Raw genomic sequence first — 17,692 nt, forward strand, 5'->3', positions numbered from 1 at the left:
GCCGAGCTTCAATTGCTAACCCGTAAAGGTCTTTTTAAAAGTTAACATTGCCGCAATACACCAGTGTCATGGGGTGAAGTGCTTGCAGTGTATTGCAGTAAAGCATACATTATGCGCGCGTGTGTGTGTGTGTGAAATGGAAGCGTAGCACTGCTATTAGGCCTAATGCGATGCGCCGTGCTTTGTCTCATTACTGGTCATGCGACATACGGCATCAGCACCAACTTCAACCTTTGTAAAGAGTCCATATGTTCCCCCCATAATTATCTTTTTTAATTGTGGCAAGTGATTCACACTGCAGTAAACTTCTAGTATATCGCATGAATAATTTAAAATTGTTGCATGACCCCTAATAAAGAAGTGAAAGATACCTGTGACAGACTCCTTGGTACTCCAGATTTTGTGCCATCAGATATGTGTTCTAAAATGAAAATGATCATTATTAATGAAATATATACTCAGGCTAGGTATTGGAGACGATTGTGCATGTTTTGCAAATTTCCTTTTAAAAGCTCATGCTTCACTTTATCGGGCTTTCTTTAGTTATTAAGAAAAATAGCTCCCCAAGAATGGTCTAAAATTAAACACACAGTTTGTCATGGGGCAAGTTGAGCTTAGCAAGAAAATGATTTATGAAAACTATTCTGTCGCATAACTAAGAGCAAGCTGGTTTCAGGAAACATGTTGACCTGAGATGATGGCACGTTTCCACGCATCTTACAAAGGCTGCTTGTTGTTATAATGTGGCTGTAATTGGACAAATGTCTGTCATCAGGTGTGGAGATACATCGCAACTCTGATGATCAAATTTTTAAAGAATAGGTTTTCAGGGGATGCTAAAAACTTTTTTTGAAGGGGTGAGCATTAGAGAGCATTACTTTATTAAAGTCTCCAATTTCATTAGGTTAGCACTGAGGCTTGCAGGTATGTTAAATGCGCATGGTCACTTGAGTAACACTCAGAGGTCAATAATTATAGGGTGAGCAGCAAGGTATGTATGAAACAGGATTATGCAAATTGCAGAAATAGACCATGAAGTTGTCGAGAAGACTTTGTTAACAGTACATTTACAGGCTTCATGCAGAATTTGCTTTCCAGCAGGGTGCATTTACTTTCGCTGATGCTTTCGATGGCATTATTGCAGTTCTTAAGCACTGGTTTTACGGACTGCACGTGATGATCTTGTTTTTTCAAGGTTCATGTACTGATTAAAAAGTATAGGATCAAGAAACTTACATGCTGTCTTAAGGCATAATCAGGCTCACCATAGAGGTAAGTGGTGACATTTCAGTGAGTTGTATGTGGGAGGTCTGTGTACATACCATCATAGTAATCTTGCAATGCTGTAGCTTTATTTGTGTAACGAGTGAAGCTTCTTTTCCTGTTAAAAATTTCTGCCAAGCAAACAAGTTCCAACAGTAGGATTTGCCCTTGGGTAAAGCAGGTGGTAAGAGTGAGCTTATTCAGAAGCCCTTCAAGAGTACCCACTAAAGGAATTAGTACCTATAGGGCAAAAATTCCAGTGCACCAAGAAGGGCAAGGGAGGACGGTGCAGGTTAACATTTCAGGAGGGCATCTTCTGAACATCATCCTTCTCTAGCCACAAGCTTGTATGGCCAATGTTTAGCAGACTCCTACTAACATAAACTAGGTATAAATGTTGCTTCTCTATTGCAAGATGACACACCATATACCTTTTGAGAGTCTCCTCACCACAAGCTCTTACATTAGCCTAAAAATATTTTTTTTCTACGGTGCCCTTTTTTTTGTCCTAAACAGTTGTCTGAAGCAACAATATGCACATTGTGACAGTCTAGCTGGTGACCACAGAGATGGCTCCCGCCATCACGATGTATACTCCACTCAAAATGTAAGACACTGCAAAATCATAGTCCGGTGTGCGTGTATACGACCTTGAACATGCAAGCAGTGACCACTTCTCTTGTGTTTTCTGCATTGGCGCATGCTTGTTGCACACCTGTTCAAGATTGTGACAGTGAAATTAGTTCTGGCAATGCTGTCTCAGAGGTAAGACTGTGTATGCCCTTAGGAACCCCATGGTGGAGCGAGCAGAGATTCATATCAAATGTAGTAATAAACTGGCAACACCATGGTTATACAAGCACACTTGCATTAATTTATTACATTTTTATTGAGGCAGACATCACACAGCTAAGCCTAGTTGTGATCTCTTTTCATTATTGTCTACATAGTTTTCCCGTTGGTCACAGCACAGGAAGAAAAATTTCTCTGTGGGAGCACCATGTTTTAAGCTTGCATGACTCCAATGAAGCACTGTGCGAACAAATATATTGAAAATATCAATACTTCGGGTCCTATAAATGGTGAACTGGTTGTCACATTCAGCCGGTGATCCTGCAGGAGCTTTAGCATATACTCTAAGGTCATTTTGCATCAACAATGCCACATACAATAGCTTAACAATGGTTGTTAATGGGCAAGATGATGCATAGCTTCAGGGAGCTAATTAAGCTAAGGGGAAAAATAATAGACGCCTAAGTACCACTGGAAAAATGAAAAAGCACAGAGAAAGAGCATCGGTCACAGCTGAACTACAGAAAATATTTACACTGCACCACACATTCGCATCGTCTAGAATTTTCCCTAATAATGTTATACCAACCTGCCTAGCAGCAAGTACTTCTAAGGTAATAAAGTGCAGAATGACACTTGCATAAGACAGGGAACAGGACGCGAGTTAACTGCCATCTATCTTTGTTTGTGGCTTTGGTAGAAAATATATAAGGAAACAGACACATGTGAAGAGTGACAGTGTGCAATGTCACAGTCATCAAAAACATCACTTAACATTGCCTGCCCGAGAAATTTTCCTGGTTTTCAAAGTTTCAACAAATGTGTCACAATTAAATACACCACTTCTTTTCCAGCTTGAACTGCTTCCAACAGTTCACATCTATCAGGACTGCTGCCTGTAATCTTTGTCTGGTATTTAATCTGAACTGACATGCCCTAATACTTACACACAATCAGCCATATTTGTCTATCTACCCTTAACAGCCTGTAAGTTCACGTGTAACAACACACGCTCCACCCTTCCAGTGGTCATAGTCCATACGGGTCATTATATCATTCAGTTAGCTGCCTAACTATACTTTCATTCATTCACTTCATATTTCTTGAAAATAGAGATATGTGAACCCTACAACTGCTTTGCAAAAAACAAATGAAGTACCACACTTGCTATGATGGCTTAATTAAAAAAAATTATTTCACGATGATGGCCCAGAAGCTTTCTCTAAAAAACGTGTAAAGCCCATATGGAGAAGTATGCGTCGCAGGGAAATTCTGTAACTGCCAAATTCGAAGAGTGTGCAAAATATTCTACGATTTCACATACCAAGTTGAATATTGTTCTATTTGATTCAGTCGCCATTATTTGTAGAACTAAACATTTTTTACTAATTTAATAAAATTTAAAATGTTAAGTGCACTGAAATAAAGCGAAAATGTGTAAAAGTATCATAAGTTTCATCCCTGGCAGGTGATACGCATTAAACATGACAGCTTATCTAGTGCAGCTGGCTGCTTCGCTCTAGGAAAGTAATTTTGCTACCTATACAATTGTCACTTACCCTTGCTTAACACTTCTGTAGATTTTAAGGGCTTGATGTTTTCGCCAGATACTTGATTCCTACTTTTAAGATTTCTAGGAGTCCTTATCATAGCTGCAAAGGGAGATACAGCCAGTATTTGATGTACTTGTTTTTATATTGCAATGGAAATAATACATCAACTGGGAAATAGCAATTAAACATTTTGTGTTAAATTTTATTTCAAATTCGTTTTGCTGCGCAACTTGTGTACCAAACAGTGGCTGACAACCATTGGGTGTATTTGCACCATGCTCTGCCATGACGAAGCACATGCATGAAACTTGAGAGACAAAAGCTCATGCATGCAGGTGCAATTATTATGTAGTCATCCCTTGAAACATCCTTGGTAATTTTAAATACTTGGCTGGGCAGATGTCTGTTAAATTATTCTCGAATGTCCAGGCTGGCTACAAAATGAGCAATGCTAATAATGTTCTTGGCTTGTGCCACAAATTTTTTACCACTCATTCTTTAAAAATATTTCCTAATGCTGTTGTTGTACAACCAAACAAGAATATGTACATGCTCTTTAGCATACTGTTATTCACAAACTAAATGCCAGTTCATTAAAACTCAAGATAGTTAAACATTCATATTCCATAATTACAATCAAACTGCAGGTGAGTTACCACAACAACCAATCTTTCACTGATCTCATTAAGTTTTCATTATGAATTTAGTAATTTGCATGCTTGCTTCTTTTTTTAAGAGTATGCATATTATTATACAAGACACCACAACTAACTCATTTATCAACTTCAGTATTTTATCACTTTCAATCAACCATCATATTGCAAAGTCTTGAAACAAGTCACTTTTAAGACCCACAAGTTTTCTTGTGCCCTTACAGTGCACCGAAGGCCCTGAAGTGTCAAACAGGCCAAAAGGCATTGGTAAGGCTTGTTCATAGGCATTGGACAAATCTGTTTACAAAATGTGTTAAAGGCACATGCATGCACATGTTTTGGTTTGATTGTACGTTAACATTAAGAAAGGAAGGAGTGGTGCGACATTTCTCGCACAAGCCAAGCATGTGGTTAGCATTGCTAACTTTCACTTCACTTCACTTTATTATCTTAAAGACCCCGGTGAGGGGGTATTACATAAGGGGTAGGTTAACAAATGGAGGTTACAGAGAGTGATCTTCTGACAAGCAATATGTATTTATATTTTGCGCAAACGTTGATGAACACCTTCCCTCTTCCGTTGTAATAATAACAGACCCTTTGTTATTCAAGACTGCAATTACTCAGCAATGTTTGTAACTATACGCAGTTTCCATTATATATCTTTGTCTTGTATGTGCTTGAATTCTTACTTATACATTTTTAGTTGATTTATGTTGCCTTCCTGATTTGCGCATCTGACACTTGTTTCTTTTCTTTGTCTTTTTTTCTTGTGTGTTATAAAATGTTGTACCCACCCCCTCTGTAATGCCCTACGGGCCCTGAGGGTATTCTAATAAATAAATAAATAAATAAATAAATAAATAAATAAATAAATAAATAAATAAATAAATAAATAAATAAATAAATAAATAAATAAACACGTGATGGCTACAATGTCACGGGGAAGGCCATTCCAGTCCACTGCTGTGCGAAGGAAAAATGAGGCAGCAAAAGTAGTAGTGCGAGCGCGCATGCGATTAAATAAGAATGGGTTGTGCGGTGAGATATGCGCGTTGGTGGGATAATGTAAGGTGCTTGATTGAGGGAACTGTGAAAGAACTTGTGAAACAAACAGAGGCTGGCGATGCGGTGATGCACAGAAAGATTATCAATATCAATGTCATGTTTTAGGGATGATATGCTTGTTTCATATGATTATGAAGAGTGAATGAACCTAGTGGCACGATTTTGTACAGATTCTATTTAGTTTATTAGGTATATCTGGTGCGGGCTCCAGATGGGCGCTGCATATTCTAGTTTAGGTCTGATGAGCGATTTGTAAGCCAGAAGTTTTATGTCTAGTGGTGCGTGATGCAAATGACGCTTTAGGAAACCGAGGGGTCTGTTCGCGGATGATATGATGTTGTTTATGTGAGTGTTCCAGGAAAGTTCAGATGTTAAGGTGACGCCTAGGTATTTATGACTGAACTTGTTCGATAGTGGAATTAGAGATTTGGTATGAGAATTATAAAGGATTATGCTGGCGTTGAAATAAGGCGAGTTTGCATTTAGTAGGGTTAAGCTTCATTAACTAAAGATCACACCACTGTTGCACGAGATCCAGATCCTGTTGGAGTGTAGTTTGATCAGAAATGTTAGTAACTGTGTGATAGATGACACAGTCATTGGCAAATAAACGGATATGGGAAGATACATGAACAGGAAGATCATTAATATATATTAGGAACAAGAGGGGTGCGAGTACAAATCCTTGGGGGACGCCGGATGTTACTGGGAGGGAGCTAGAACGGGTATTTTTAATGGAGACGAACTGAGAGCGGTTAGTAAGAAATTGTGTGGTCCATGCAAGAATGTTGGGGTGCAGGTTCAGCTGGGAAAGTTTTAACAGTAGGCGTTTGTGCGGTACCTTATCAAAGGCTTTTGCGAAGTCGAGAAAGGTTGAATCGGTCTGAAAGTGATGGTTGAGAGAAGAGTGTATATCACGAATAAATATAGCAAGTTGGGATTCACTGGATAATGATTTACGAAATCCGTGCTGGGAAAAATGAAAAAAATTGTTGGTGTCAAGAAAGTTCATGATGTGTAATTATATGATATGTTCCATGATTTTGCAGGGGACGCTTGTTAGAGAGATGGGTCAATAATTTAGGGGGGACTGTCTGTTACCTGATTTGTGGATTGGAATGACCTTTCCCTCCATCCAGTCGTCTGGTAAAATTCCTGTTTCGAGTGACAATGAGAACATCATCGAAAAGTACACTGCAATAATTTCCTTAGTATTTTTTAACAATTTAGAGTTAATATTGTCTACGCCAGCTGATGATGAAAGTTTTAATTTGTCAATGAGTGATGAAATGCCACTAACGGATAACACAACAGGGTCCATCGCTGGTAATGTCGTAGTAGGTGGCGTAAGAAATGGTACGTTGGCTTCTTTAGTGAACACTGATGAAAACGCGGTGTTAAAGATATTGGCACAAACAGTGTCGCTTACGTCTTCATTTTTATCGTTTGTAAGCGTGATGTCTCGTGTTAGTTGCAGGTTTATGATTTCCGAGAATTTTCTAGGATTAGATTTCAGAATTTTAGTTAAATCATTGTGATAGAATGTATGTTTCGCTTTTATAATTTCAGCATAATAAGCATCTTCCGCAGCATAGTACTTGCCCCATGCGCACGCATTACCATTAAACTTCGCAGCTCGGAAGAGGCGCTTTTTTTATTTTCAAATGTTTTCAAACTTGTGGAAAACCATGGTTTATTTTTATTGGCAGTAAAGCTCACTGTGGGGATGAATTTATTAGTCAAGTCAGTTATCTTGTCCTTAAGCATTAGCCAGCTGTCGTTGAGAGAACAGGAACCGAGATTGAGTTCGAAGTATGGTAGGAAATCTCGTAATTCACGATTAATTAATTCATAATTACCCTTATCATACAAGTGAATCGTTTTGCGGAAAATGGAGCGTATTTTTGGGGTGAAGTTAAATATGGTGTGGATGACTTTGTGATCGCTGATTTCATGTAAGTATGCAATAGATTTTAAGCTTTCGGGGCTATTTGTTAATACCAGGTCTAAAACGTTTGAGGATTCACTAGTGATGTGCGTTAGTTCGGTTACCTGTTGGAGGTTAAAGTTGAGGCAAACATCAACGAATTCTCTTGCTTCAGTATTTCCAGAGGTTGGTGAAACCTGATTGAGCCAATTAATGGAGGGAAAGTTAAAATCTCCATAAAGCAGAACACGTGCGTTAGGGTGTTTATTAGTTAGCTGGGATAAGATTTCGTTAAGTTTGCGGGGGAAGTCTGGGTCAGTTCGAGGGGGCCTATAGCATACGCCAAGTATTATTGCTTCGGGAGGGGCACGGCATATTACCCATAATGATTCTAGTTGTGAAGATGTGTTGATTAGAGAGCATGATAGTTCTTTTTTAGTGGCGATGAGTATGCCTCTGCCACGTGAATTTTTACGATCGTGACGAAAGAATATGGTATTTATCCTGCACTAACTTTATAGTTAGTGCTGGAGTTTCAGATTAATTCCAGCCTATTTTTTTAGCAATATATCTATAACATGTGGTACAAATAGTTTCTGTTAGTAATTTCACAAATGACAACACTATTATCAGCAAATCATGACGAAATTTAGATGATAGCAAGGAAGGGGCATTGGCAGTTAAAATGAGAAATAAGCTGGGCTTAGCTGAGCACAAAGTGAGTTCAATTTCATACGAAGCATTCAAAGTACTAAACTTTGTTCGGTAGTGCCAAGGTCCAGATGACTTAATTTTAAAGTAAATGTTTATGACTGACCTTGTCAAATGTGTTAGAAAATTCTAAAATAATTCAGTCTATGAATCACTCCATCAAGAGAATGGCACAATTTATGAGTAAATAAGTGGAGTCTAACTTTGAAGCGTAGTTTTAAATCTACACTGCGTAGTGTTGTATGAAATGTAGGGTGATATAGAGGTACTTAGCTGCTGAATAAGCTTTGTTAGAATATAATATTAGTAGTGGTATTACAACATATGTGCAAGTTAAAATGAGGAAAAATAATAATAAATTTTTAAATTCCAGAAGAAAAAAAGAAAATTAAAAAATTACAGCATATTCCTGGAGTGATTGATGATGAGTGGGGTGAAGCGTTCGTCCATGCATGCGTCTATGCGTTCGATCGCGTTTGAGAATGCAGATGACGCATGGGTAACACCGATGAGACGCGTTCCAAAGGAGCCGAGCGCAAGCGTCTTTAACGTGCCCCCCACTCTGCTTCGTTCATGTCCCACCAACGATCCACTACATATGCTGACTATAAAGGACACTGAGAGATCCGCTCATTCTATGCATATCCAGGCACAGCCCCCCATGCAGCCAATCTGAGAGTAGGGGTACAGCGCCATCTAGTTATCTTTACCCAACTGCAGTTTCTATGTAATTCTTAAGAAAGCGCTGTCTAATATACTGTTCGGCAAATACTGCCTTCCTTTCTTTGTTTTCACTCCTCTCGGTTATGCGTGATGCTTGTACCATATCTAAGGACACAGTGAAAGATGAGGCATCAGTACCAAAAGGACTTATTTGGTTTACATTCTTTTATGGTTTGGGGGAAGTATGAATATATATATAGCAACTTGATTTAAAAATGTATTTATTATGTGTTTGTGAGTTCCTGTAAGGTGTTAACTTAAAATGACAGAAAAAAATTACTTTTGACGTGTCGATGTTTATGTCACTATGAATTAATTGAAACAAAATCTTTAGTTTTGCTATTTTTGCCCTACCTTGTAGTGTTAATAGACCAGCTTTCGTTTGCAACTTAGTAGGAGAATTCGTTAGATTGAATTTGTTATAAATATACCTCATTGCCTTCCTGTGCACCCCCTTTTAATCCTTGCAATTAGTTACTTTGTATGTGTAAACCCCACAATACTATTATAATCATGTTAATAATATATTTATTATTATTATTATTATTATTATTATTATTATTATTATTATTATTATTATTATTATTATTATTATTATTATTATTATTATTATTATTATTATTATTATTATTATTGCATTGATAACATTGCACTTGATTTGCAGTTTACTTATTAAATCTGTATTTCACTGTTACACTGTTCAAGGCAGTATTTATAATGTCCTTATAAAGACCTACATATTTTAACTGCATTTAATGGACTCAGATATATCAGCCAGTCTTGTGGCACACCCTACAAGACAAGAATATTTTCGTCATTACAGGACATCCCGGGGATGTTTTGGATTTTTGAAGGAGGTATGTATTAGGGAATGACTGATGCACGGCTACCTGTTTCTCATGCAACCTTACCTTATCTCCAAAAGATCAGGTGATGGCAGTATGAGGCAAAGCAGTTAGACCTTTTCAGAGTAGCTTTATGCCTTTCTATAAATTGCAGTGCCATGTCCTCCTCTAGCAGAGAGGTGCTAGGCAATAGGAGGTAAGGGAGTGCCAGCCCGTTTAAACTTCGATGCAGCACACAGCAATATTTGGTTGTGCATATGTCCTGTGCTTTGCACAAACTGTTTTTAAGTTGTTTGCACTGCTTGAAATACCCTGTGCCTTTTTGAAATTAAACTTGTACTGGCATACCATGAACTGTAAATGTCAGCATTAGATGTACAAAAAAAAAAACCATCATGAAGGCAATGAGCCCTTATCACTTATTTGCCTTGCACTACAGCTATTCTGGGATGAAGAGAATGGCCATAAGGAAGGTAATAATAATAATAATAATAATAATAATAATAATAATAATAATAATAATAATAATAATAATAATAATAATAATAATAATAATAATAATAATAATAATAATAATAATAATAATAATAATAATAATAATAATTCACACCAACTGGTTTCATTAAAACAAATAATTTCAGCTGATTCCATTTCCAGGCCAGCTGGTTTCATTTTCAGTCTCGAGTGGTTCATGCTGAGACCACTGGAACATGTTGCTAATGTGTTGGCTCGTACTTAGTCCCAGCTGTATACAGCCATGGTTTCAGTTAAAGTGAACTGAAACCATGGAGTATTTTCACCTGGAAAGGAAAGAATGTAGAAAGTGATGCATCCAAAGGCAGAAAAGAAAACAAAGAGGAAAGATAAAACAGGGAACAGAGCAAGAAAAAAAAAGGCGAGCTCTCAAAGAGAAAGAGAGAAGAAAAGAGAGAAAGAAGGAGGCACACGCACACTGAACTTCTCTCGCCTTCATTTTTGAGGGCTCGTCGTTTTTTCCCTATGCGTCACTTTTTTACCGTTACCTGGCTAAATTTTCGCTCCTATACACAGATCGACTGAATTGACGGTGCACTCAGATTTAGCGTACATGCTCGTTGTCACATCCTCTCCCAAAATTCTCATGCCTGTCGTTCCAGAAAACAGCTTTGCAATGAAAATCACTATCGTGCAGCTGAGGAGCTGTATCATGCACAGATCATAATGTCAGCCTGATCGCACGAAGTAACGGTAATAACTTAGTAGTACACCATGCATAACACAAACGTTCAGTGGGCCCTTAAGTTATGTCGTCTTGACTGCAAAAGTGAAAGTTGTGCTTTCCCAGCATTTTCTTCAACTATGAGCCGTACACTACAGCTGTGTTTTGTATGAATATAAAAGAGAGTACTGCTTAAAATGTTCAGTACACTGACTATACAATTAAAAATATGGTAATCAGCATTTCTAAGAGTTACATTTTCTTGTAAAAAACTGACACATACTTATGTCAAGATTCATGCCGAAAGTACGTCTTGCCCAAGAATATTTCTGAAAAATTCAGCATATTCCACGTAGCTCCGGAATCGACATTATGCGAAGCATGCGGAGGCATGCTTAGCATGACCATGTTGTGATTTTTTTATAGCGGCACGTCATGAAATTATGCCAAATATACGTCCAAATGTTCCACACACAGACATACATTGAATAATTCCAAGTGTTTATATAACCAGTTGTTTGCACTTGTGCAATGATGTAAACATGAACTTGAGCATTAGGAACACCAGAATCAATAAGCTGGTATGAAGTGCTGGTGCTAGTGAGGATGGTAGTCCTGGACGCTGCTGCATAAATCAACTTCAGTGCATGGCACCTAGCAACAATTGACGTCAACCCGATATCACAGCTGCATTATAGGAGTACATATGTAATGTTTATAAAGCTGGATTGCCACTACTGCAACCACTATTTACGTTTCATGACCATATGAAGGTATTAAGCTATTTGAAAAGTAGGTCCGAGATCTGGCGTGGCTTTGTTGTAGAATATGCTTGAGTGCCGCGCAGAATGCTTGGGTTTGATTCCTGATGGGACCGCGACATTTATTCTTTGCATTCTACGGGTCAGCACTGCCGATGTAAGGCTTTTTAGATGCGAAGCATCTCTGACTCACGTGTTTAACGCCGTACGTACGTCCGTGCGAACGCACCACAGCGCGTTTCTCTCGCCGCAGGTATTGGAGCACTGCCAAGTAGGTCAAGTCGCAGATGCACGTTGACGTCACACCCGCAGCAGCTGCCGGCTCCTCCACCCGCTCATAACACACATCTCTCCCACTTCACCCTCTCCACCACCCGCAACGCTCGACCGCACGTCGAGTGGAAACACTTTTTTAGCTCGTTATCTGCGATGAAACTTACACGAAACCCAACCCGCCTCCCATGTCTTTGTGTTTCAAACAAACGTTTACTTGAGTAAACAATACACCGAGTTCGCTTCCAGCCGTTCTTCCAGCACCCGCGTCGACGCCCGTTTCAACTGGGTCAACGACGTGAGCACCACTGCTGCTTCGCATCCCAGCAGGGTTCTCTTCGGGGAAATGGTTCATAATTTCTCAATGCTCACGCGTCAAAATTTTCCACGTGTGTTCTCGTCATTCCTGGGTAGATGCAAAAAATTAAGTGTCAATTACTTGGGGCACATAGCCGCCCGCGGGTATGTGTCACTGTTCAGCAGGAAGCGTTTGACGACACGCGTAACATGATTGTGACCTTATTCATGTCTTCACCGGCGCGTCGTATTCGTCAAACTATGGAACTCTCCCATACTAATTTTGGTTCACGCCAAGTTAAGAAGGTGATCACGAGAGCACCCAGATGTGAGCGGCTAGACAGATAGATAGATAGATAGATAGATAGATAGATAGATAGATAGATAGATAGATAGATAGATAGATAGATAGATAGATAGATAGATAGATAGATAGATAGAAGAAATGCTTCGCCTGTAATATCTTTACTCACATTTGTAAAACAGCAACGGTAAAATTAATATGAATTACCTTTCTTAGGTTTAACCAATCACAAGAAGGCTGTTTGTGTATGACGCCTTTTTGTTGATAATCTGCATGCTGTGAAAGAGCTTTTCGTATTGCTCTTCACATGTGCGTTAATTCGTTCCATTTATGCACTTGGAACTGCATGCATGCTTTCATGACGCGAGGACGCGCGTTGCTGTTACATGCAGCGTTCAGTATTTCTTTTGTCGAGCTACACGATAGGACACGGCACAGCGCTTATAAAGCACTGCGCATTGCGCCATGTCCACTTATACTCTATGAATGAGACACTCACTCTAACTCAAACTCATGTAATATTACTCTGCTGTACTCACTCAAACTCACGACTCGATCATAGTCCAAGTGAGCCTGGCCCCATTAACGTCCAATGTGCCATGCTCGAATCAGCCAATCGCTGATACAATGGCAGTAATGGGTAATTTTTGAGCTTGTAGCGCAATTTGTCGAGTGAAAAGAAAGCAATTTTCAGGTGAACTTGAACATTTATTGAGAAATTGTGGCCTTGTGCTGCACAACAATATTTGGCTCACCTGTTCTCGGGAGTCTTGACTACCAATTGGCCGCATTTTACGACCATATTCAATAAGAGTTGCAGTGCCCCTTAAACTTTGAAGAGGTTTTGCGGCAGTGCGAATTCTCTTGGATAGGTGCTTTCACAGCATAGCACTCTATGCTTCAGTGAAATCACCTTCACAGGAGGTTATGTGCAGATCAATGTTAACTATTTGTTCATTGCAAATACTTCAAAATTTTTAATAATTTAAAATCGAGTCGAAGCGAGTTTGAATACAGTACTGTTCCTTCAAATATTCAAAGCATTTGAATATTTGCACAACCCTGCTTTTTTTAGTTAATATATTTGTATTTTTTGCTCTCTCTACACAATTGGTTTCTCCCCTTGTTTTTTTCTCTTTCTCCTCTTTCTAATGGTTCTCCCATCTTCTTTTTCACTCTCTCCTTTGCATCCTCCCTTGCCTTTCCCACCCCCTATACTATTTACTATTTAAGGCTATGATTTCTTCTGTCACCATGCATAAATAGCTGAAGAGTTATTATGCTCAGCTTTCAATTCGCTGGTTCAAATGTTGCCTCGGGTAAGCAAAAAAAAAAAAACAAGAAGTATTCTTGTTTTCTTCTGCTGCTAAGAAGTGGTTCGTTGCAGATGGGACCCGTATTCTAAAGCGGCACAGGTTCGGAGGTGCCAGTTAGCTTGCCAGTATCCATTCAAATGTTATGACTGGCAGTGCAAGGACCAAGTCTGCAATAGACGCTCATTGGCGTACCAGCCAAATGTGGTACGCGTCCAGCAGAAACGCAAAAGGTGTCTGGGTGTGCTGCAGGGAACACGCATCAGCGTCGCTGGGACAGACAGTTCGTGTTTGAGGAGAGGCGCATGCACGGATCGAGGATATGAAAAGCGCGTCGCATGTGCACTCAGGGCTCTCTCTGTGGCCTTCGTTACGGCCAGTCCTGTCTCCTGTAAAAGCGCATCTCGACGCCTTGTGTTTTTTACACCTGTAAATATGTAAATAAATCGTGTGTTTCTGTCGTCAAGAAGCCTCTCAAAGGTGTCTTCTTCCCCGGCACCTGGGTGAAAGCCTGTGCCCCTAACCTCGGTCACATCAAGGTGTGCTTCCCAAAAGTATCGCTGTGGTATGTATTGTGTGCTCACAATTGACAACAATGAAGGCATGGCTAAACTTGTTCCTGGTTTATCAACAGCCTTCTTGCAATATGTGCCTGTTTCAAATATATGAGGACTAGGTTTTCTTTTTTTTTCAAGTCCTAATTTGTTCGAGATAAAACTACAGCGAATTCGAGACGCTCATGTTTGGAAGATTTAAATAGACTTTCCAGCTGCCCCTTTGCATAGTTGCCACTGCAATTAAGGCATCTGTTTTGGCCCTGTAGCAGCTTTTTTTATGCCCCCCCCCCCCCACACACACATTAAAGACAGCCAAGTCAATTCTGTATGCCACTCACTGTCTGTAGATTGTTGTCTACACAACCTGCTTCAATATTTTTAAACTGTTTTCACACTTTGCGGCCACCAGGGTTGCCACCTTTTCTTAAACAAAGAACAGGCCCTTCAACGAGAGGAAGAGGGAGGGCCGAGGATACCTGGAAATTAATGTCCAACAATAGACACTATGTCAGGTATTTGGCATACAGTGCCATTTGAAAATAATATTGCTTTTCTTGAGTCAAATAAACCTGATATATATGCAAAAATGGCTCACTGAGCTAACCTACTAGTCTAATTGCTGGCATAAAAATATTCATGGTTAGAATAATGCTTCATTTCCATCACTTCAAAAAGAAAAATTGGGCGACCCTTAAGGTTCGCTTTCAAGAATTGAACACGATAATGATACCCTGGCGGCCCTAGTGCGTACTTCAAGCGCTTGGTGCATGAAATATTTTCGAAGTATGTGCTCACTATGTGGTCTGAAGGAAATGTGTTCAAAATGTGTGCGTTTTGGTATGGCTGGCCACCTTTTAACTATGCAGTCCTTAAGATAATCACATGTTCTGATGCCTGATTACAATGCACACTTGTATCAAGAAATATTACTGTGATATTACATATTGAATTGTGAAGACAGTATACAGGACACATGTGTTTGCAAAGCCTAACATTATTTTCACTGCATTTTCAAGCAGATGAAGTTATTTTCCTTAATTTCCAAGCAGATGTGTGGCTTTGCGGTAGAACGTCTGCTTGCCATGCAAACGGCCTGGGCTTGATCCTCCCGCAAACTGGGAAATTTTTTATTACTTATTTTATTTGCATGTTTCTTGATTTTTCCGGTTGCTCACAAGGTTCATCACTCACAATCAATGATGCCCACGAGATTTTTAAAACTATCGCGTTAAAACTGGCATAAAAGGGTAACAATGTATGACTGATTGAATAAGCTTTTACAGCTTATGCCAAATCACATTGGTGTGATGTTGAAATCCCTAGGTCCATTGTTAGACTACCAAATGTCATGGTTTTCACTTTTATGTCTGTTTAGGGGTACAGCAATTAACTGGCCAGGAAGTGTAAATAGATCTTTATTTGGAAACATGCAGAAGTAGGATAAAGTCAAGCTCCCTTTCCCTTGAGTAATTTGAGTTGTATATGTATTTTAAAATGGTGTTTGAAAATCACAGCAGCTGTGCCATTACACTGCTTCGTGGCAAAAGCTTAGTATCGTGTTCCGTAGAATTTCTGCACGTTGCCTGCTGCAGCTCAGACAATCGTTAATCTGGCTTAACATTATATAGTATATATATTGCATTCTCACTTTCAATTTTGCTTATTATGCAATTTAACTTACCCTTCGTGAATTCATCGATATTTTTCACATAATAACAGAAATTTGCATAACTTCATGCCTAAAAATAGTGTGACTCAATCTTCACTAAAATATGGCCATCAATTTATGAGAAAAAGTGGGACGCATGTGTCTCATCAACTCATGAAGCATCTTTGAATAAGTGGGGCAACACATGTCACATTGTCTCATAAGGGCACTAAGCTGTAATTCTGCTGCCAAATTTCTTGCCCAAAAAGGCCCAATGGAAGCAGTACAGAGGAACACTTCTAAAGCTGTGGGAGAAAAAGTGCAGTGAACCTTAATTTCAGATTTTCTACGCAATTCTGCGCCTCTGCCTGTGGCATTGAGTCTAGCGGCTCGGTCCCAATGTCTTCACATACACGTACCCTTTCAGCTTATGTCTGTCTTGTCGGTAGGTGGCGATAATATTGAAACTCGTCGAAAACAAGGAGAAAACAGCAGGCATAGATGAGTGCATGCATTCATATGAAAATAAAGAAAAAGGAGAATATTGCTTTTCATTCACATTTAACGAAGCTGTGTCTATGCATGTCTTGTCTTGTATCTGCAATGAATAAGGGCAAACATCTCAGTTAAGTCTGCATTTTCGCAAATAATTAAAATTGTGGTAATGAATCATGGCAAGCCACTTTGACGTGGTGTCAATGCACTGAATGCTGTAAGTGTGTTAACAAATGCTGCATCATATTCGTGAACTCTATTCAGGTGTGACATATTTGCTTTTCTCATATATCTTGCATGATTTGATGATCTTGAAAATTCGTGTTCTCTTTGGCTTCCTGGCTGTATGAAGCAGCAATTTTGCCATATTTTTCCTTTGGCATGAAATTTTAGCAACAGTGTCTTAGCCACAGCTTTTGGTCTCATTGCCTCTCCTCATAATGATAAAAAATATCAAAGAATGTGCTGTTTTGTGGCATCCATCAAACATGAAAAAACAGTTATGCATATATGCTATGTTGTTAGGCTATGCAAGGAACTGCTTCATTTTTCATTCGAGTGCACTTCCACAATGATTTTAGGCAGATATAATTTTTGCAATTTAGAAAGAAAATCTATAGTTGCATGCTAAAATTCTTTAAAAAATCTGAACAGAAGAATACCATAAATTTGAAACTTTAGCTACCTGGTACGCAATATGACACCGGCTGAAAAAAAAATTAACAAAATAAAAGATTTTAAACACAACGTATCACTGATACTATGCATTGTAAATGTGCAATATATAGTTTCTCAGTTTCCTTAATGTTTCTGGTACACCACAACTGGAAGGCATTGTGCTGATGGCAACGTAAAGTGGTAGAGAAAGTTTTACTGAGGAAAAAGTGGGATGCATTCATCCTATTAACCATAAAGGTTAAGAAATTGATGCTCAGCAGTGGAGCTTCCTCCACAGCAACAAAAAACTTGCATTGAACCACAGTGCATGCACACACCATCTCTCCAGCACTTTGCTCATGCACTCTGTCATGGCAGAATTTGGTACCAATGCAGTGAACAGCTGTAGGCCACTGTTTTCAACATGTGTTGCATATAAGACTCCATCAGCAACAACGGTTGGTGAAAACTATTTCATTGCCTTTTTTGTGTTGCCAATGCGTGATTAGACATTCTGAATTACGAGCTTTCCAGTGACATAAAAGAAATGTACATTAAAAAAATTGATTGGCCGTAGGAAATAATCAGGCCCTAGAAATCCACAGAACCGTTAAGAAAGGGTAAGTATTCATTGGTACAAGCACATTCCTGGAG

At 39.1% G+C, this 17,692-nt stretch overlaps 1 long non-coding RNA gene across 2 annotated transcripts; it reads right to left on the reverse strand.

The window, feature by feature from the left end:
* Positions 1-2,133: 2,133 nt before the first annotated feature.
* LOC142790035 (uncharacterized) lies at positions 2,134-17,079 on the reverse strand. Of its 2 annotated transcripts, XR_012889367.1 has the most exons (3): positions 16,306-17,079; positions 3,615-3,707; positions 2,134-2,295 (listed from the first exon to the last, which is right to left on the reverse strand). It is a non-coding gene; the product is annotated as an uncharacterized LOC142790035 (long non-coding RNA). The 2 variants fall into 2 exon arrangements; XR_012889366.1 differs by lacking the exon at positions 16,306-17,079 and having other exon boundaries at positions 3,615-5,160.
* Positions 17,080-17,692: the final 613 nt, after the last annotated feature.

Source organism: Rhipicephalus microplus, unplaced genomic scaffold (genome assembly GCF_043290135.1).
Source record: "Rhipicephalus microplus isolate Deutch F79 unplaced genomic scaffold, USDA_Rmic scaffold_65, whole genome shotgun sequence".
NCBI classification, from domain to species: Eukaryota; Metazoa; Arthropoda; class Arachnida; order Ixodida; family Ixodidae; genus Rhipicephalus; species Rhipicephalus microplus.